This window comes from Eschrichtius robustus, chromosome 12, assembly GCF_028021215.1.
Source record: "Eschrichtius robustus isolate mEscRob2 chromosome 12, mEscRob2.pri, whole genome shotgun sequence".
Lineage (NCBI taxonomy): Eukaryota > Metazoa > Chordata > Mammalia > Artiodactyla > Eschrichtiidae > Eschrichtius > Eschrichtius robustus.
The window spans coordinates 1,737,066-1,758,725 of NC_090835.1; the positions used below are offsets into that span (position 1 = coordinate 1,737,066).

The following is a 21,660-nucleotide window of genomic DNA, read 5'->3' on the forward strand; positions in this document are numbered from 1 at the left end:
GGACAGAAACGGCATCTTCCCTGGGTCCTGGCCTCTCGCCCAGGAGTGTGATGAAGATGAGGATGAAAACTCTCAGACTTGCCCTTAACTACACGTACCGCCATTAAGGTGCTAACTCCTCACCTACGTGGGAACTGATACCAGATATAAAGGTTATTTTTGCACTTTAAAGAGAGGTCTCCTGAGGCCCTGGAATGCATCCAAACAGGAAGCTACCCTGATGGAATAGGAGGTGGTCTGATTGGTGGATTGAAGCAGGTAGAGCAGGTAATGATATCTAAAGAGTCCTCAAATCACTGTATTTGCACTTATAAGTGCTACGCATCTTGGAAGTGTGAATCCCAAAGACATCTATGAAGGAAGACAAGCAGGAGCCCTACAAGGGAAGCCAGGCTGCCAGACTCCTGCGACAGAGCCAGGGCTGCCTCCGGGGCACTGCCCAACCAGTCAGGTCCCTGAGGGCTGAGAGAGCTGATAGCCAGGTCGTGGCGACCCATCACCGGCCACAGATAAGGGACAAGTTCTGGGTGGGCCTTGGGATGGTGCTTCCCTGGGCCGTCTCCATAACCACTGCCGTCTGCTTCACGAACCCCCTGGACACCCTCCAACGTGTCGCTGGCCTCGTTCAAATGAGCAGGTATGTTCATGCCTCGTCTGCTCCGCGGCTGGCCCTCTGCAGAAGCTTCCTCAGCTCCCATCATTAATGTCCCCACCCCGTGCACCACGCTGCCCCCACTGTCCTTTACCACTTCAGAGCGCCCTGCCCAGGAGGATCCTCCAGGGGACCTGTGCAGACCCCGGGCAGCCCAGGGGCCATCCTGCACGGGGTTGTTGTTATCACTACCACCGATGGAGAGGAAACGGACGTTAAGAACCAGGTACTGTCATCCGAAAACTCAGTCCTCGCAATAACCCCCCATTAAGTAATGTTACCCATTTTACAAAAAGGGGGGACGGATCTCCAAGCCATCTTCACCGGGGTTTAGCAGAGTGGGCAAGGAGGGCGCGTGTTCTCACCCGTAAATGGTAACAATAGCACGGGCCTCCCGGGAGGGGCCGAGGTAACAGACCACGCAGACCCTCAACCCACGCGATCCCCGCCCGCAGCCCCACGCCATCGCCGTTGCGCACGCTCGGGTGCCACCCCAGCCGCGACCCTGCTCGGCGCTCACGTCAACGCCCCACCCCCAGGAGACCCGGAAGCAGAATTCCCCGCAGGTCAAAGCTGCCGGCGCTACTCCGGCGCCGCCGCCAGAGGGCGCTCACGCCACCTTTGTTGGCTCGCGCCTCACGGGTCAAGTCAGCGGCCGGTCCCGGAAATGGAGGGCTTTGCCGTACAAGATGTACAAGATGGCGGCTTCCCGTGTGGCGGTACGGCACGCTGAGAGGCTGGCCTGTTTCTGGGACACGCGGGGATTGTAGCAGGCTCCTCGCGAAAGACGGATCCCGCGGAGTTTCCCGGCGTCTTTGTCGTCGGGTAGGTGGCCGAAAGCACAAGACGGCGGCCCCCACTGCGTGGCCGGAAGTGGAGGCGAGCGTGCGGCGTGGCCCGTGGCCCGGCCGCCGGCGCAGGGCGCTCGTGCTCTGCCGCGGTGGGGCGGTCTTTGCGGCTCCCGGACCTTCCCGGGCTCGGCTTTGGGCCGACAGTGCCTCGCGGCCACGTTAGGGGTTCCCTCTCGGCCGTTTAGGGAGGGGTACCGGTGCCCTCAGCTGCCTCGCGTGGACACGAAGGCTGACCTTCTTGTCTTGACCACGAAACCAGGAATAACCAGGTGACATGAGTTAGTCTCTCCTTTCAGAGGAGTGACCTGCCGTCGCTAGAAACCGCAGTACGGTTCCTACACTAATGTGGACCCAACCCCAGGAGACACTAAGTGACAAAAGCAAAGCGCGGAAAAACGTGTGAGGATGTGCATTGTTGGCGGGTTTTGGGTGTTTTTTAGAAAGACCCACGAGGGTAGAGATGCCCACGAGCTCGCACAGGCAGAGTCCCAGCCGAAGGGCCGAAACGGGCGGCGAGGAAGGCAGCAGAGATGGGAGGACGGGGACAGGGGCGGGGGAAACAAGTTTGGGGAGATTTGAGTGTGTGATCTAAATACACAAAGTCTTTTTATGAGGTTATCACATCATAAAGCGAGAAGGCAACGTTAAAAAAAAGTAGGTTTTTTCAGCTGGAACCACGGTGGTTAATAGATTCATGAGATTGAATTTGTGAGGATAAAATTTTAAAGGTCAGTACTGTAGTATCAATACTTGATGCAAAGGTTTCGAATCGATGAGACGACCTGAGTCTTGAAAGCGAGATTTTTGTTCTTGTTTTTGTTTTTGTTTTTGAGGGGGGGAGGAGGAGCCGGGCAAACAGGAGGCGCTCGAGACCGTTTGTTGAATGAATGGATGAATGAATAAATGCCTTTCTGCTACAAGCACACATTTTCAGTAGGTTCTGTTGCTGGTATATCTCCCTGTGTTTTTAGGGTTAGTACCATGGAACACAATGGCACATTGACTTAGAAACTGAAGCAAGTTCTGCCTTAAAATCATCCCGAAATGTCTTCTTAATGTTTAAAAAATAAAGTAGTAGCAGTTTCAGAACGGGTATTGGTTTTGGGAATCACCTTTTTGAATGTGAGAGCAACGTCCTCCTTCCTGAAGCAACTGACCATTCTTGAGCTTTCCCAGTGTGCGGGTGCTGGACAAGTGGACACCCTTGCACGTACCACTCGGGCCTATGGTATACACATAATGCCATAGCTCTGGTGATGGAACTAGAGTTAGCCAAGTTCCTAAGCTGTGCTAAATGCTCAGGAAAGAGCATTTACTGTTTGGGGGCAACCCTGAGTTGCTTGATCCATTTTTGCCTCTGGGACCTTATAGGGGCTTTAAAAATATGCTAGTTGCCCTATGGATCTTACTTTTATTTTTATCATCTTAGAGGCCATATAATGCAAAGAACTTAGCTCCTTACTGTGTATCGTTGAGTAAGTTACCTAACCTTTCCAGACTTCAGTCTCCTCATGAGTAAGACGAGAATCACAAGACCTCTTTCATAGGGTCACCGTGAAAATGATCAGAGACAATGTATGTAAAGCACCTTGCGCAGGGCATACAGCAGGCACTCAGTAGTGGTCTCTAGTTCTGCAGTATTTCAACCTCAGGGCTAAGGAACTAATACTGCACTCAGAAGCAGGAGAATTTCTCCGGAGGGTAAGGAGCAGGCGGCCACAGGGTGACAGTTAACACAGGAAGCCTGCAAGGAGAAGTGGGGGCCAGCAGGTCTGCTGGCTTCAGGGCCCCCGGCTTCCCGTCTCCAGCGGGAGAATGCGGATATGGTCTGCAGGCCGTTTGCGGAGACGCCGCCTTGCTCACAGGCGCCTCTTCGGAGCGTCTCCCAATGCCTTTCAGAGGCGTCAGCCTCCATTTCTGCGGCTCATTGCTCATATTTCTTTGCTCATTTAATATGAAACACGTACTGCTATGTTTAAAATTTTTCTTTTAGTTTAATAGTGGTAATGTACACATAATGTAGAACTCAGCATCTTAATATTTTTAAGTGTACATTTCAGTGGCGTTAAGTACATTCACACTGTTGTGTAAGCAATCTCCAGAAGTCTTTTCATTTTACAAAAAGATGAAACTCTGTACCCATTAAACAATACCTCTCCATTTTTCCCTCCCCTGAGTCCCTGGCAGCCACCATTCTGCTTTCTGTCTCTGTGAAGTTGACTTCTCCAGGGACCTCATATAAGAGGAGTCAGAGTATATTTTTGTGACTGGCTTATTTCACTGAGCGTAATGTCCTCAAGTTTCACCCACTGTAGCGTGTGTTAGAATTTCCTTCCCTTTAAAGGCAGATTAATATTCTCTTGTGTGTGTATAGCACTGAAGGGGAGCAGAATATGCTACCCCAAATGTGCCACCTTGTCATGTGAATTATTTTGAGCCAAAGGCTATCAAGACCCAGAAGTTTCAGGAAAAATTTTTACCTCTTCTTTATCAGCCTAAAAGAATTTAAATAAGAGGCCAGCCCCTAAAGAAAGCAATTACCAGAGATGACTTTTTTATGTTAAAGACTTAACCTGCGTGGCAGGGCAGACATCTAATCACCAGACATCCGCTCTTCTCAGGTGCTGTGAATGGCCCTCCTCGCCTCTGCAGCCCCAGCTTCCATCCCTTTCCTAGATCAGGGATGCAGATAAGCCTCAATTGCCTGACTGCCTTTGGGTCTCATATTTTTATGGGGCTCCCGTACATATGAAATTAAGTCTGTTTTTCTCCTGTTAATCTGTCTTATGTTAGTTGAACCATTAGACCAGCCAAAGAACCTAGAAGGGTGGAAAGAAAATTTTTCCACCCTGACACCACATCTTGTTTCTTCATCTGTCAGTGGACACCTGGGTTGTGTCTACCTTTTGGCTGTTGTGAATAATGCTGCTATGAACATGGGTGCGTACGCATTTTAGCATGAAGTAATATCTGATAGGATTATAGAGAGTAGAGTGTGTTTCATATAGTTGCATTTGACAAAGTAATTCTGAATCATAAAAAATGCACTATTAAGCTGTTTACAAGGTCATTAGAAGATTTAAAAGATGTAGTTAGTCATTGTGCATCATGGGCCATGACGTGGCCTGGTGATGGGACACAGGTTTAAGGTACTGTGATGATCGTGGATTCCCTTCTGCCCTGCCAGTGGGTTTGGGGCATTTTGTGGATAATCTTATTTAGAGATGGCATCGAAAACCTAAGGAATAGGTGCACAAAGATAGGAACCAAAGACCTTTAACAAAGGACTGTGAAGTGAAATATTGGAAGCCCCTAACTAAGGCCTAACGTATTCATGTGTGAGGCGTGGGTAATGAGAGTATTCATCTCAGGGTATGTTTTGGGGACAGTGGAGTCACGTGGATAAAGGGCTCACCTGGCCATTAAAAGGAAGGAGCATATCTGGGTGAAGGGTACACAGGGATTCACAGGGGTTCTTTTTACTATCCTTGCAACTTTTTTGTAAGTTTATATAAAAATAAGTTGGAAAAAACAAAGACATCAAAATAGCATGTAAAGTAAAACACAGCTTTGAGGAAAATTTTATGCACACAAAAAAGACATGATATTTTTATGTTAAAATTGCTAATCGTGGTTATCTCTGGGTGGTAGAATTACATATTTCCCCCTCCCTTGGTGTTTTCTTGAATTTCCCAAGTTTTTTTGTTGTTGTCACTGTTATTGTTGTTTTGTGCATGTATCAGTTTAATAACTGTGGAGAAAAAAACATCAGTACGTAGTTAAATAAAAATCTTGAGTCTAGCAGTTATCTAATACTTGTCAATAGAAACGTCTGAGACCTTGCATGAAATTGAGTACCATCCAAATGGCCCCTGGCTTCTATGAAAGACCATAGCATCAGGGCAAGGATGGGGGCCCGCGACTCCTGGTCTCACTGTTGGGTGGGTTCTTTTTCCAAGGTTGATAACGTCACACTTCAGACCCAAATCAGATGCTTAGAATATCAGCAGCTCAAGGTTTGAAAGATCCTTAACAGTCACGGAACCCACTTCCCGCTGCTCGGGACCTCTCCCTGCTTCTCCAGCACCCAGTCTCTGCTTGCACTGCTCAAGGAGTGGAGTGCTCCCTGACGAGGGGGCCTGTTCCTTTCTTGGACAGCTCTGACCGTGACAAGCTCTTCCTCATTTGTAGTCCAAACCTGACCCCTGCTCTGTTCCTCACAGATGGTCAGAATGTGTTTGTGCCCCACCTGAGACCAGCAGTGAGGGACTCTGAAGTGTCCACCCTGAAGTCTTATGACCTGTCTTTTTTTTTTTTTTTTTTTTTAATTATTTACTTTTGGCTGTGTTTTGGCTCTTTGTCGCTGTGCACGGGCTTTCTCTAGTTATGGCGATCAGGGGCTACTCTTCGTGGAGGTGTGCAGGCTTCTCATTGCGGTGGCTTCTCTTGTTGCGGAGCACGGGCTCTAGGTGTGTGGGCTTCAGTAGTTGTGGCTCATGGGCTCTAGAGCGCGGGCTCAGTAGTTGTGACGCACGGACTTAGTTGCTGTGCGGCATGTGGGATCTTCCCAGACCAGGGCTCGAACCCGTGTCCCCTGCATTGACAGGCGGATTCTTAGCCAGTGCGCCACCAGGGAAGTCCCTGACCTGTCCTTTTCTAGCCCGGCTCTTTTCCCCAAGCTCCAGACCCACACCTCCTGCTCTCTCCTGCTTCTCTGTGTTTGTCTATCCCACTGGCACCTCACACTCAGCATCTCCAAAGCGTGACTGTTCTCTCCTTTCTTACCCAGGAATAATGCAGAATAATGCATGTTACTTGTCTCTGCTACAAGTGATGAACAAATTAGGGCTTCATTCTTCTCTTTTGTAAAAGAAGTTTAGATTTCTGCTAGAGTGGCTGCCCCATGGGACCATCATGACCCAGACTCCTATCTTTTGATAGAAAACCCAACCCATAGTGCATTAGCTGAGCATAGATTTCCCTTTTCTCATGGATCGAGAAGTTCTGAGAAGTACAGTCGATGCATGAAGCCATCAGAGGCCGAAGCTACTTTTGTCCTTTTGCTCACTCATCCTTACCCTGTGGTTTCCATCCTCATGCTTGTCACCTCAGGGTCACAAGATGACTCCAGGCAGGATGAAGGGGAAGGGAAGACGGCAAAGTATACTTGCCTGCTCAGTCAGCTTTCTTGTTATGAGCTGCTCAGGAAGCCCCACCCAGCAGCTTCCCCCTCGTTGCCTGGAGTCCTGTCACCTGGCCACCTCTAGCTGCAGGGCCTGCTGAGAAACGGAGTTCTTTAGCTGGGCGCATTGTTGCCCTGAACAAATCAGGCTTACATTCTAGGAACCAAGGGGAGGCTGGACATGTGAGCAGTGGTGTCTGTCACAATAAAGCTTCCTTGGGACCTCCCTGGTGGCGCAGTGGTTAAGAATCCGCCTGCCAGTGCAGGGGACACGGGTTCGATCCCAGGTCCAGGAAGATCCCACATGTTGCGGAGCAACTAAGCCCGTGCGCCACAGCTACTGAGCCTGCACTCTAGAGCCCGTGAGCCACAACTACTGAAGCCCGCGCGCCTAGAGCCCGTGCTCTGCAACAAGAGAAGCCACTGCAATGAGAAGCCTGCGCACCGCAACGAAGAGTAGCCCCCGCTCGCCGCAAGTAGAGAAAGCCCGCGCGCAGCAACGAAGACCCAACGCAGCCAAAAATAAATAAATAAATGTATTTTTTAAAAATCTTAAAAAAAAGCTTCCTTAAGCAACAGTAACCGTGTTGCCTAACTGCAGGATTTCTCAGAGCCTCTCAAATTCCAGGGAGAGCACTGTGCGTCCACAGAACCCTTTTTACAGTGGTCATGTCTCAGGAATTGTTGCATGGTACGTGTTTCAGGAAACACAAAACGAGCCATACTCTCTCTTTAAATCTTTAAAAGAAAAGTTGGGGACTTCCCTGGCAGTCCAGTGGTTGGGACTCCGCGCTTTCACTGCCAAGGGCCTGGGTTTGATCCCTGGTCGGGCAACTAATCCCACAAGTCGTGTGGCGCGGCAAAAAAAAAAAAAAGTTATATCTGAATTCAGGATGGATTTGTTAAATATATCTTTTTTACTATCATGTAGTAAGAGTGGCGGATTTAATGACTTTGATGGTAATTGCATCATTTCAGTTTCCTAATCTAGAAAGCTTCTGGTCATTTTCAGCATTCCTTTCTCTTTCTTGGTACTTAGGTTTCTTACCTGGAATCTTGCAACAGAATCCTCACCCTTAATGTGTTGAAGTATTTCCTTCTAGTCTTTTTTCTGTGCATAGGTATATGGTTTTTTTGTTTGTTTGTGTTTTTGGGCTGTGTTGGGTCTTCGTTGCTGCGCGCGGACTTTTTCTAGTTGCAGCGAGCAGGGACTACTCTTCATTGTGGTGCACAGGCTTCTCACTGCAGTGGCTTCTCTTGTTGTGGAGCACGGGCTCTAGGCATGCGGGCTTCAGTAGTTGTGGCACACGGGCTCAGTAGTTTTGGCTCACGGGCTCTAGAGCGCAGGCTCAGTAGTTGTGGTGCACGGGCTTAGCTGCTCCGTGTCATGTGGGATCTTCTGGGACCAGGGCTCGAACCTGTGTCCCTGCGCTGGCATGCAGATTCTTAACCACTGCACCACCAGGGAAGTCCCGGGTATATGTATTTTTATCAATAGTTGAAATTATATGCATATATGCAGCAGTAAGAGCAGTGTTTGTTTTCCATCCCCCGTTCTAGGATGAGGAATACACTGAGATGAGTAAGAGAGGGAGGTCTTTGGTCACAGTTGTAGCCTCTTTTGGTTGACACTCCTCACTACCCCCAAGACACTCCTTTCTCCTCACTGAGGCGCACTGGTGAGAAAGCTCAGAGTTAAGAAATAGATACAGCTGCTGTGACGGAGATGCAAAATAACCGTGACTTTGTTAAGGTGAAAGTGTGTCTCCACATAAAAGTCCAATCTTGGTGGCTCCAGTGGCCAAAGCATGATGGGTCAAAGTCAGAGTGGTGGTCATGGTCTTGTAGGTGGCAAAAGGATTACAAAGACAAGAAAAAGAAATATGACCCTCCTGTACCTATAGAGTGGGAAAAAGGAAAAGGAAATAGGGACCAGATGCTGCCAGCAAACTGTCCCCGGTGCCCCCTCACACTCAGTGCCAGTTAAAATTATTCAGGTTGGAGAGAATTAAAGACTATGTTCTCTGGTGGAAGGACTCATTAGAATTCAGAGAAAAGTGAAGGCTTTAGAGGAAAAGCAAGAGGAGGAGAGATCAAAGGTGGGTGATCTGAGGGGACGGCGGTGTCGGCAGGAAGCGTGGAAACGTGATTGTTGTGCATCCCACCGTCACATCTGTACCTGTCAGCTCAGAGCAGCGCGACAGCTTTCTTTCACTTGTAGACAAGGTGCTGCGGAAACCAGGCTGCTTGGCCCTGCTCACCCACAGGTGCATGCCATGGTAGGTGTGCTGATGGGTGACACGGAGCCCCAGGTCACAATGGTGAAGGTGGGAAAGGTCCCCCAGCAGACCTACACTGATACTGGGGGGTGGACAGCCGAATCCGGGAGGTTAAGGAGTCTGCAGCGCTTCCTCTGTCTCATCCTGAATATTAAGAGGAGATGAGTGTGAAGTCACTCATTCTGTGTGGTCAACCCAACACAGGTGAGACCTCACCAGCCAAAGCAATAAGAGTACATCAAACCTCGCCACTTTCTGGAGGGCAGTTGGCTCTGAACTTACTCAGAAGCACCTAGTGATGGGCCAAACTCATCCAGGGATTGTTTCAAGTGGCTGAAGAATATGCACCATCCATCCTCCTCATGGATGAAAGTGATGCCATAGGGACAAGAAGATGTGACTCAAATGCCGGTGGTGAGAGAGAAATTCAGACAGTGAAGTTGGATCTGTTGAACCAGCTGCATGGATTTGATTCAAGGGGAGATGTGAAAGTTAGCACGGCCACAAACTGAATAGAAACTTTGGATCCGGCCCTGACGAGACCAGGCCAGGTGAACAAGGGGATCGAACTCCTCTGCCTGAGTAAAGAACTGAGGAGCACTATTCATACAACAGGATGAAGCTGACCGATGATGTAGTCCCAGACCACCTGACTGTTGCCGAAGATGACCTGTCTGGTGCCGACATCAAGGCACTCTATACCAAAGCGAGTCTGGTGACCTTGAGAGGACATAGAAGTAACAAATGAAGACTTTTTTAAAATCTGAGGAAATTTTTCTTTATAAAAAAGAAGGCAGGGGCTTCCCTGGTGGTACAGTGGTTAAGAATCTGCCTGCCAGTGCAAGGGACACGGGTTCGAGCCCTGGCCCGGGAAGATCCCACATGACGCGGAGCAACTAAGCCCATGCGCCACAACTACTGAGCCTGTGCTCTAGAGCCCACGAGCCACAACTGCTGAGCCCACGTGCCACAGCTACTGAAGCCTGCGCTCCTAGAGCCCGTGCTCTGCAACAAGAGAAGCCATGACAATGTGAAGCCCGCACACCGCAACACAGAGTAGCCCCCGCTCACTGCAACTAGTGAAAGCCCATGCACAGCAACGAAGACCCAACGCAACCAAACATAGATAGATAGATGGATAGATGGATAGATAGGTACATAGATAGATAGATAGATAGATAGGTAGATAGATAGATAGATAAGGCGGGGACTTCCCTGGCAGACCAGTGGTTAAGACTTCACTTTCCAGTGCAAGGGGTACAGATTCGATCCCTGGTTGGGGAGCTAAGATCCCACATGCCTCGTGGCCAAAAAACCAAAACATAAAACAGAAATTGTAACAAATTCAATAAAGACTTTTTAAAAAATGGTCCACATTAAAAAAAAAAAATCTTTAAAAAAATAAAATAACGTAAACAAGAAGGCACCCCTGAGGGCTCTCTCTCTAGTGAATCATGGTTGCCTTCGAGGAAATGGCTGGGAGTCCTCCTGGGAGGGATAAGGTTGGGGAGGTTGCCCAGAGGAATCCATGTTCCCGTTGATCTTTTTCAGCAAAGCACCCTGTGTGTCTTCTCGAGCATGGTGGTCAGGATGCCTGTTGAGCTGCCTTCATCTGTTGGTCACATGCAGTGCTCTCTTTCCAATAAAGTGTGCTCTTCCTCAAAAGGAAAAAAGAAGCCCAAGCTTTCTCAACAGCACCGACTCCCAAAATCACCAGGCACCCAAGTTCCACCTGTCTTGTTGCTTGGTCATCTCTAAGGAGTTTCCATCATCTAAATAGTCTACAACTGGTTGCCACACATTTGGTTCCAGCCGGTGGAAGGAGGGAGGGATAAAGGGGGTGCAGCCTGATTTTAAGGATCTGATCTAGAAAGCTCTCATCCACTGGCCACCACTTAAAGCTTTATTCTGAGCATCCATGTGTTCTTGACCTTTGCCTTCCTAGAGTTTATAGTCTCCTGGGGAACAGAAGGAACAATGATAGCAGTGATACATGCTAATAAGAAAACAAACTCGGGGTTGGCGTAGAGATGAAGGTGGTCGGGAGCAACCTCATCGAGGAGTCGTGCGATCAGGGATCTCCCTGAAGAGGGGCCAGCAAGCACAGATGCCCTGCAGTGGTCATGTGCTCGGCACATGGGAGGGGCAGCACGGTGTGGCCAGTGCACCTAGAGTCGTGTGAAGTCAGAGGAGTGTAAATCACATCAGGTGGAGCCCCGTAGGCTAGGATAAGGTAATGATTCTTAATTCGAGTGAGATGAAAACCTCTGCAGATTTGTGAGCGGACGTGATGGCATTTACATTTTAAAGATCGCTTTGAGGACTTCCCTGGTGGAGCAGTGGTTAAGAATCTGCCTGCCAATACAGGGGACACGGGTTCGATCCCTGGCCTGGGAAGATCCCACATGCCGCGGAGCTACTAAGCCCGTGTGCCACAACTACTGAGCCTGAGCTCTAGAGCCCACAAGCCACAACTACTGAGCCCGTGTGCCACAACTACTGAAGCCTGCATGCCTAGAGCCCGTGCTCCACAAGAGAAGCCACGACAATGAGAAGCCTGCGCACTGCAGTGAAGACCCAACACAGCCAAAAATAAATAAATTAATTAATTAATTTAAAAAAAGATTGCTTTGATTTAACAAGTTATGAACTCTGCATGCTGTGGATCAAAGACCTAAATGTAAGAGCTAAAACCGTAAAACTCTTAGAACAAAATATAGGGCAAAAGCTTCATGACATGGGTTTTGGCAGTGATTTTGTGGATGTGACACCAAAGACACAGGCAATGACAGAAAAAATAAGTCGGACTTCATCAAAATTTAAAATGTTTGTGCATCAAAGAATACAATCAACAGAGTAAAAAGGCAACGTATAAAGTGGGAAAAAATATTTGCAAATCACATATCTGATAAGGAATTAATACCCAGAATATATAAAGAACTACTAAAATTCAGCAGTACCAAACAACCCGATTCAAAAATGGGTAAGAGTTGCACAAAAATATGAATGTATTTAATGCCACTGGTACACTGAAAAATAGTTAATTTTGTTATGAATATTTTACCACAATTTAAAAAATGAATTTTAAATAGAATGCCCAAAGGACTTGAAAAGATATTTCACCAGAGGAGTTATCCAAATGACCAATAAACACATGAAAAGATGCTCAACATCACTGATCATTAAGGAATAGAAATCAAAACCACAATAAGATAACACTTCACACCCATTAGGAATCATCAAAAAAGCAGAAATTGGAACCCTTACACACTTCTAGTGGGAATGTAAAATGGTGCAGCTGCTGTGGAAAACAGTATGGAGGTTGCTTTAAAAAAAAAAAAAGAAACATAGAATCTCCATATGATCCAGCAATTCCATTTCTGGGCATATTCCCAAAAGAACTGGAAGCAGGTACTCAAACTGGTATTTGTACAACAACGTTCACCACAGTATTTTTTTTTTTCTAAATTTATTTATTTTTCTTTTTGGCTGTGTTGGGTCTTCGTTGCTGCGCGCGGACTTTTTCTAGTTGCGGCGAGCAGGGGCTACTCTTCGTTGCGGTGCACGGGCTTCTCATTGTGGTGGCTTCTCTTGTAGTGGAGCACGGGCTCTAGGTGCACGGGCTTCAGTAGTTGTGGCTCACGGGCTGTAGAGCGCAGGCTCAGTAGTTGTGGCTTGCAGACTCTAGAGCACAAGCTCAGTAGTTGTGGTGCACGGGCTCAGTTGCTCCGCGGCATGTGGGATCTTCCCAGACCAGGGCTCGAACCCGTGTCCCCTGCATCGGCAGGAGGATTCTAACCACTGCTCCACCAGGGAAGCCCCACACAGCAGTATTATTCACAGTAGCCAAAAGGTGGGAACACGGCAAATACCCTTCAGTGGACAATGAATAGAAAGCAAAACGCTGCCTATCCACGCACACAATTGAATATTATTCATCTGTAAAGAGCAAGTAAATTCTGACGTACTCCACAACATAGGTGAACTTTGAGGAAATTACGTTAAGTGAAGTAAGCCAGAAGGACAAAAGACAAATATTGTGTGATGCCACTTTTTGTGAGATCTCTAGAGTAGTCTTAGAGATGGAAGTAGAGCAGTGGCCCCAGGGGCTGGGGGTGGCGGCGGGGATTGAGGAGTTCATGTTTAATGGGGACAGTTTCAGTGCAGGATGATGAAGAAGTTACGCAATGGATGGTGGCAATGGTCGCACGACAGTGAGAATGTACTTAATATCACTGACCTGTGCACTTAGAAATGGTTAAGATGGCCTTTTTTTTTTTTTTTAAACAACAGCTCCTGTTTATTTTTTTATTTTTATTTATTTTATTTATTTATTTAATTTATGGCTGTGTTGGGTCTTCGTTTCTGTGCGAGGGCTTTCTCTAGTTGCGGCAAGCGGAGGCCACTCTTCATCGCGGTGCACGGGCCTCTCACTATCGCAGCCTCTCTTGTTGCGGAGCACAGGCTCCAGACGCGCAGGCTCAGCAATTGTGGCTCACAGGCCTAGTCGCTCCGCGGCATGTGGGATCTTCCCAGACCAGGGCTCGAACCCGTGTCCCCTGCATTGGCAGGCAGATTCTCAACCACTGCACCACCAGGGAAGCCCCGACCTTGAGGTTTTTTAAGAGCATAGGCCAGTTATTTTGTAGACTGTCCCTCAGTTTGGGTCTGCCTGATGTTTCCTTCTTATTACATGCAGGCTTTGCAATTTTGGCAAATACTGTATGTGATATTGGGTCCGTCTCTGTTCGTCTTGTCAAGAGGTCCGTGGTGTTACTTTATGCCGATGTTGCCAATGTTACGTGAGACCATTTGGTTACAGTGGCGGTCCACCAGTCTCTCTCCATCTGACTTACTTCACCTAGTCTGATAATCTCTAGTTGCATCCATATTGCTGCAAATGACATTATTCTGTTATTTTTGATGGCTGAGTAGTACTCCATTGTCCGTATGTACCACGTCATTTATTTATTTATTTGGCTGCGCTGCGTGGCATGCGACATCTTAGTTCCCCCACCAGGGATTGAACCCGTGCCCCCTGCAGTGGAAGTGCAGAGTCTTAACCACTGGACTGCCAGGGAAGTCCCGACCACATCTTTATTCATTCATCTGTCAATGGGCATTTAGGTTGTTTATAAATTTTATTATTTTAATTGGTTATTTATTTTTATTTATTTTTAAAATTTTATTTATTTTATTGTTTTGCACCTGAACAGGGACTTGAACACTGGGCCCTCAGATTAAAAGTCTGATGCTCTAGGAGACTTCCTTGGTGGTCCAGTGGCTAAGACTTCGCGCTCCCAATGCAGGGGGCCCAGGTTCAATCCCTTGTCAGGGAACTAGATCCCACATACTGAAACTAAGAGTTCGCATACCACAACTAAAAAAGAAGATCCCACACATAGCAACAAAGATCCCACGTGCTGCAACTAAGACCCAGCGCAGCCAAATAAATAAATAAATATTCCAAAAAAAAAAAAAGTCTGATGCTCTAGGGGAGTTCCCTGGTGGTCCAGTGGTTAGGACTCGGTACTTTCACTGCCATGGCCCCAGATTCAGTCCCTGGTGGGGGAACTAAGATCGCACAAGCCACATGGCTGGCCAAAAAAAAAAAAAAGTCTGTTGCTCTACCAACTGAGCTACCCAGGCATTCTCCCAACGTGTATTTTTAAGCTAGGCAGGATTGACAAGGAAGCACTTTACAAGAGGGTTTGGTAAAGGCCAGCGTCTGGAACCCACTGTCCTTCCTGCTCACCTGGTTCCCCAGGCCCCTCGGTCATCACTTGCCATCACTCCTCTATCCCATCCATTTCTGCCCTGGATATCTTCAGAGGCAGCGTGGGCCCTGTGCACGGTTCTTCAAACCTGAGGCCTAGGAGATGCTAAGGCAGTGGTTCTCAAACTGTTGTCTTTTGTTTTTAGGCCACACCATGCGGCTTGCGGGATCTTAGTTCCCCTACTAGGGATCGAAACTGGGCCCCCTGCAGTGGAAGCACAAAGTCCTAACCACTGGACCTCCAGGGAATTCCCCCTCAAACTGTTTTTAGAATGTAAAACAGATGAAATGGAAGTTGTTTGGGTTGCAGAAGAGCAGTGAGCTGCAGCCGTGCCCAGAAGACCTTCGCCTTCCTTGCTGGTTGGCTTCTGAGGCCCACAGCTGGTGCCCTGGACAGCGTTGGAGCCTTGGGCACAGGAGGCACACCAATGGCCACTGGCCCCTCAGGAGGGCTGGCTAGAACAGCTCTGACCCTGAGACCTGGGCCACATGAATCACCGGCTTTTGAGAAGGGACTCTCAGCCTGTGCCCAGGCAGCATCCCAACCCCCCACACCATCCCAGCTGCACTTTCTCGTTTGTTTTCCTGGGATATCAATTGCAGCCCAGAGAGGAGGCCAAGAAGAAGCATGAGAGATCCAGCAAGGGCCGCCCCACCGCCTCTGCCCTGAACCTGAAGGCGGCTGCTTCCTTCCAGCCTGCACCCTGGAGGAGGCAGCCTGCTCGGATGTCCAGGCCACACCTCCTGAGCTCTCCCTGCAGCACACCAGCCCCATCAGAGCGGAGCCGGGATCCTGATGGATGACCACGGCCGCCAGGAGGAAGTAGACTGGAAGAGTTCTTCACTTCTCCAAAGTTATGCTTACTGGTGGCTTTCGGAGTCTGTATAAGGTGGGGGTGGGGGTGGGAGTGGGGTGAAGACCATACCAGCCGGGAATGAATCCCAACTTTGTCACTGACCACTAGCAGCCATGTGACACTGACAGGTCATTTCAATTTTCTGATCCTCTCCATTCTAAAGTGGAGGCAAAAATTAAGCAACTCCTACTGTTGTCACAGGGACCAAATGTCATCTTGCAGTGGGGTTTCCAAATCTTAGGAATTGGCATGCCACCTGCATGATTTTGGCCATATCTTCATGCCAGTTCTACTATTACTTACCTAATTATCCCCCCGATTGGTTTGCCTTTTAAACATGTCCTGAAGAGATACTGCTCATGAAATTGGGTTTGTTTCACATGTAACATTTTCCTACTCTACCTTAAAATAAGTAGACAATGATTAAAATTTAAAATGTTCCCGTGTGTACCACAGTCAGGTAATGGGTGCAGAGTGATGGCCCTGCTCTTCTGCTTCCACACCACCAGCAGTCCCCCTCCCCCACCCTCTCCCCAGAGTCTCCCATTTAACTTCATGGCTTTGTTTGTAGGGAAATGAAGGAGGACCCAAATCTCTATGATGATAGGTATATTAACTCCTTCCATGTGTTGTTGCAGACACTCAGTTGGCCTGAGCAGTGGCTAGGATTGTACAGCCCTTACCTTTGGGTGTGGAAGGAGGACAGATCTGTCAGAAGCAGGATCCCTGCAGCGAAGGCTGTGTCTGTGCTTGCCCTCAGCTGCTCTCAGAAGTGGTCTGTTCTCCACTGAGGCAGGCCAGATCAGGGGAGCTTTTTGGTGGTGGTGGGGGTGTCCATGCTTCTTCTTGGGCATAACAAGAAGAGGCTCTCCAGAATGTAAGCCAGAGCCTGGACATGAGCCACATTTTAGGTGGAATGCGGTTGAATAGTCAGTTTTAATGGCAAGCCTCTGCATTAATCAGAGTTCAGTTAGAGGAAACAAGCCATTCTACCAATTTTAATCAGAAAGGGATTTAATCCAGGGCGTTAGATGCTTACAAAGTCATTGGAGGGCCTCAAGGAATGTCTCTGAGTGGGCCTTCAAGAATGCATCCAGAACAACACAGCAGAACTGGCCTACTAGGGGAGCTGCAGCCTCTCCCACAATCAGGAAAAGGGGGCATCACTGGAGCTATGTTCCAGATATAAGGGAGCCTCTGCCATGGCTGCAGCTCTCTCAGCCTCTTAGTTCACACAAAACTGAATTGCTGGGCTTCCCTGGTGGTGCAGTGGTTAAGAACCCGCCTGCCAGTGCAGGGGACACAGGTTCGAGCCCTGGTCTGGGAAGATCCCACATGCTGCAGAGCAACGAAGCCCATGCGCCACAACTACTGAGCCTGTGCTCTAGAGCCCGCCAGCCACAACTACTGAGCCTGTGTGCCACAACTACTGAAGCCTGCGTGCCTAGAGCCCATGCTCTGCAACATGAGAAGCCACTGCAATGAGAAGCCCACGCACCGCAATGAAGAGTAGCCCCCACTCACCACAACTAGAGGAAGCCCATGCGCAGCAACGAAGACCCAATGCAGCTAAAAATAAAATGAATAAAATAAATAAATTTATTTTTTTAAAAAATCTGAATTGCTGCTGAAACATAGTGTTTCCCTGGCTGTGCTAGCCAGCAGTAGCAACCATAGAAGCAAAAAGATGGCCACGACCTCACTCCTAGCTGCATCAGTGCACTTAACTGGTGGAGCTAACTCATCCAGAATTCTAGCTGCAAGGAAGACAGGGAAATGTAGTTTTCAGCTTTCTGGCCTCAGCAGCCTGTGAAGGCACAAGAGGAAGTTGAAACGGATGATGAGAGCCAGTTCACATACCACCACAGTCGGACAAGTGAGGCGCCTTCCCCTCCAAGACCTGGGCCCAGCATCGTCTCTAGCCACCATCCACCCTGTGTTCAGTGTGCCTCAAACACCCTGTGTTGCTGGTGTGCCTCAAACGTTCAGTGCCTTTGCTCAAGATTTTCCCATTGTCCAGAAGGCTCTTGTTTTTTTCTGGATGAATTTGGATTTCCTCTTCTTAGAAGCTTTCTCTTTCCTCCTGGGAGAAGTTTGGTTCTCGGCTTCTATAACTTTTTGTGTTTTCCTTCTGTAATGATTTATTTACATGTTTGTCTCCCACACCAGACCTGGAAGGCAGAGACTAGGTCTCACCTGTCTTTGTTTACACATCTGAGCAAGGTCTGAGCCAATTCCTTTTAGCTCCTGGCATATAAAAAGAAGAAGACTGAAACAGGGTAGCACGTTTTCTGGTACAGTGTAAAGGTTTCAGTTTACCAACCTAACGCTTTTAACATAAAAATGATGATGCAATATAACTGGGGTATTTTTAAAATAAGTACAGAAAAAAAGTATTAATTCATTTTTAGAAGGTATTGGAAACTGTAGGAGAGAATGCTAATTTTGCCCCAAATCATTTCTCTACTTTTCATGTTATCATGACCCTCAGTTTTTAGCTGGATATATGGTCAGCCAGATCAAATGCTACATTTCCCAGATTCCCTTGCAGCTGTGTGAGCCATATGGTTAAGCCTGGGCTATGGGGTGTGGGACCAAGTGCTCTGTGCACTTCAGGTCCCCTGAAAGGGAAGAGGCCTTTTCCAATAGGCAGTCAGCCACATTGGGCCACGCAGACCGGGGCACCCCAGGGACAGTTGAGCAACAGTATGTATATTTGCAGCCTGGCTCCTTGATACTGCAAAGCTGGGCTATTAATAGATGAGAAAGAAACCTGTCAAGTGCACAAGTGTTCTGGTTCTATTCGAGCAGCTGAAAGTACATCCTGATTATTCCTGGTTTGCAACTATGCAGTTATATGATGAGCACCGCTGTCTTGCAGATACGACTTAATCTGTACACAGCATTAAAATCCTAAATGTAGTACCTGTTTGTGAATGTGTGGTGCAGGTGTGTTCTTCCTGAGTCCCTGTAATAGGGAGTTGGGCCCAGAAAAGACATTTACTGTGTAAAAGAATTAATGATCTAGGAGGTCATGTGTGTTTTTTACTCTGTCTCAGGTGTTCTTTTGGCAAGGTAGCCTGTTCCCAGCTTTAAAGGAGTTTCAACAAGATACAAAAAGCTCATTTCATGGAGATGTTCATCACCATGAAATACTGGAAATGAAGTAATAATAAATCGACATGGGAGGGAATAAAGAAATAATTATTCATTTAGTCAAAGGAGAATTGCAGCCATTAAAATAATGACAATTATGTGTTAAGTATAATATGCTTTGAAGTTATGCTAAATCAAGGAAGATTATAAAATAAGGTTCAAACTGGGAATCCACCTATGTCAGGAAGTGTGTACACGAAAAGAACAAAAAAGTTCTGATCACCTACTGTGTACTAGGCCTCCTGCTGAGTCTTAAGGATACACAAATTAATAAAACGGGGTCCTAGGCTTCCTTAGTGGTCCAGTGGTTAAGACTCTGCACTTCCACTGCAGGGCACAAGTTCAGTCCCTGATCGGGGAAATAAGATCCCACATGCCACGCAGCCAAAACAAAATAAAACAAAAAAAACACATGGTCCTATTATGGCTCTCTGTTATGATATCTGCACCCAGTGATGTGCAGTTAAATGCTTAAAAGCTGCCTGTCATTTGTGGGTGGGGGGAAATATTTTGTAATTTTGCCAGTTTCTGTGGTGTAAGCGTTTCCACCATGGCTGATTTCAAGCTACCAATGGAACTTTACTGAAGGAGGGAATTGGGAAGAGATGTACACAAGTGGCTCTTCAGAGTCAGCACAAGCTGGTTCCTGCATGTCCCTGGAGCCTTCCACCACCTAATGTCTACCAGTTGGGAGGTGGCTGTTAAGTAAACAATAATGTATTCATAGAATGGAATGCTAATCAGTCATGAGAAGATCATACTTTGGAATAATTAGTCATATTTGAAAAATTTCAAGGTTTAGTTTCAAGTTTCAACACAAGTAGGTGTGAGTGAAAATGGTGGTGTGAGGATTACAGAAATTGCTTCCTCCGTAAAGTCAACCAGAAAATTGGCAAGAATTGTCAGAATCAACTTTTTGAGAAGTGTGGAAACTAGCCAAAGTCTTGAAACAAGCTGGAGAGCATTTATTCAAGAATAAGGGTGAACACTACAGATTCAATGCAATGCCTATCAAATTACCAATGGCATTTTTTACAGAACTAGAGCAAAAAATCTTAAAATTTGTATGGAGACACAAAAGACCCCGAATAGCCAAAGCAGTGTTGAGGGAAAAAAACGGAGCTGGAGGAATCAGACTCCCTGACTTCGGACTATACTACAAAGCTACAATAATCAGGACAATATGGTCTTGGCACAAAGACAAATATAGATCAGTGAAACAGGATAGAACGCTCAGAGATAAACCCACGCACCTATGGTCAACTAATCTATGACAAAGGAGTCAAGGATATACAATGGAGAAAAGACAGTCTCTTCAATAAGTGGTGCTGGGAAAACTGGACAGCTACATGTAAAAGAATGAAATTAGAACACTCTCTAACACCATATACAAAAATAAACTCAGAGTGGATTAGAGACCTAAATGTAAGACTGGACAACATAAAACTCTTAGAGGAAAACATAGGAAGAACACTCTTTGACATAAATCACACCAAGATCTTTTTTGATGCACCTCCTAGAGTAATGGAAATAAAAACGAAAATAAACAAATGGGACCTAATGAAACTTAAAAGCTTTTGCACAGCAAAGGAAACTACAAACAAGACGAAAAGACAACCCTCAGAATGGGAGAAAATATTTGCAAACAAATCAACGGACAAAGGATTAGTCTCCAAAATATATAAACAGCTCATGCAGCTCAACCTTAGAAAAACAAATAACCCAATCAAAAAATGGACAGAAGACCTAAATAGACGTTTCTCCAAAGAAGACATACAGATGGCCAAGAAGCATTGACCTTGAAGCATTGCCCACGCAGGAAATGAAGTCTAAGGTGGAGTTGTAAACTGCCTGTCTGCACCCTGAAAGTCTGTCCTAGCCACACTCACAGCCCCTTGGCAAAGAATGGGAGTTTTATTTGTTCCAGGCATTTAAAGAAATCTGTGTCCTGTCATTAGCTGACCATTAACTTAACTGAATAGAGACTTCAGTGACCTTATGTGACAAAGAATACAGACACTATAGAATTAGTTCAGGGTAGTTACTTAACTACCACGACAAGCAGTAATGACAACAGACCTTGGGGACAGAGAAAATCTTATTTCTAGAGCTGTACATTCAACTATTTAAAATGTCCAGTTTTCACCAAAAATTATGAGAACACTTCCCAACTCATTTTCTGAAGTCAGAATTACCCTGACACCGAAACTAGACAAAGACATCACAAGAAAAGAAAACTACCGGCCAGTATGTTTTGTGACCGTAGATACAGAAGTCCTGAACAAAATACTAGCAAACTGAATCCAGTAGCATATAAAAAGGATTATACACCGTGACCAACTGGGATTTATCTCAGGATGCAAAGCTGGTTGAACATATGGAAATCAATTAATGTAATATACCATATTAATTGAACAAAATGGGAAAAAAACACATGAGCATCTCAGTAGATGTAGAAAAAGCATTTGACAAAATCCAGTACTCTATATGATTTTTAAAAACCACTTAACAAAATAAGAACCAAAGAGAACTTCCTCAAATGGATAAAAGGCATCTAAGAAAAATCCATGGCTAACATCATATTTAATGGTGAAAGAATAAGAAGTTTTCCCTGAGATTAGGAATAAGACAAGGATGTCTGCTTTCATTACTTCCTTTCAGCATTGTTCTGGAAGTTCTTGCCAGGGCAGTTAGGCAAGAAAATGACATAAAAGGCATTCAGATTGGAAAGAAAGATGACATGATCTTACATATAGAAACTCCTAAGGAATAAATACACACACACACAACATACAGTGCTAATAAACAAGCTTAGCAAGGGTGCTAGATACAAGATAAATATACAAAGAAGTTTTATATCTGTGCACTAGCAATGAAGAATCTGAAAACGAAATTAAGAAAATTCCA

At 46.6% G+C, this 21,660-nt stretch overlaps 1 protein-coding gene and 1 pseudogene across 1 annotated transcript in view; both read left to right on the forward strand.

Moving 5' to 3' along the window:
- Positions 1-1,357: 1,357 nt before the first annotated feature.
- The window catches only part of RAB7A (RAB7A, member RAS oncogene family), a 106,679-nt gene continuing 86,376 nt past the window's right edge, over positions 1,358-21,660 (forward strand). The window contains exon 1 of the mRNA XM_068557476.1: positions 1,358-1,477. The gene's annotated coding sequence lies outside the window, so the exon portion shown is untranslated. The remainder of the gene's footprint in view (positions 1,478-21,660) is intronic.
- On the forward strand, positions 8,497-9,712 carry LOC137773322 (26S proteasome regulatory subunit 4 pseudogene; annotated as a pseudogene).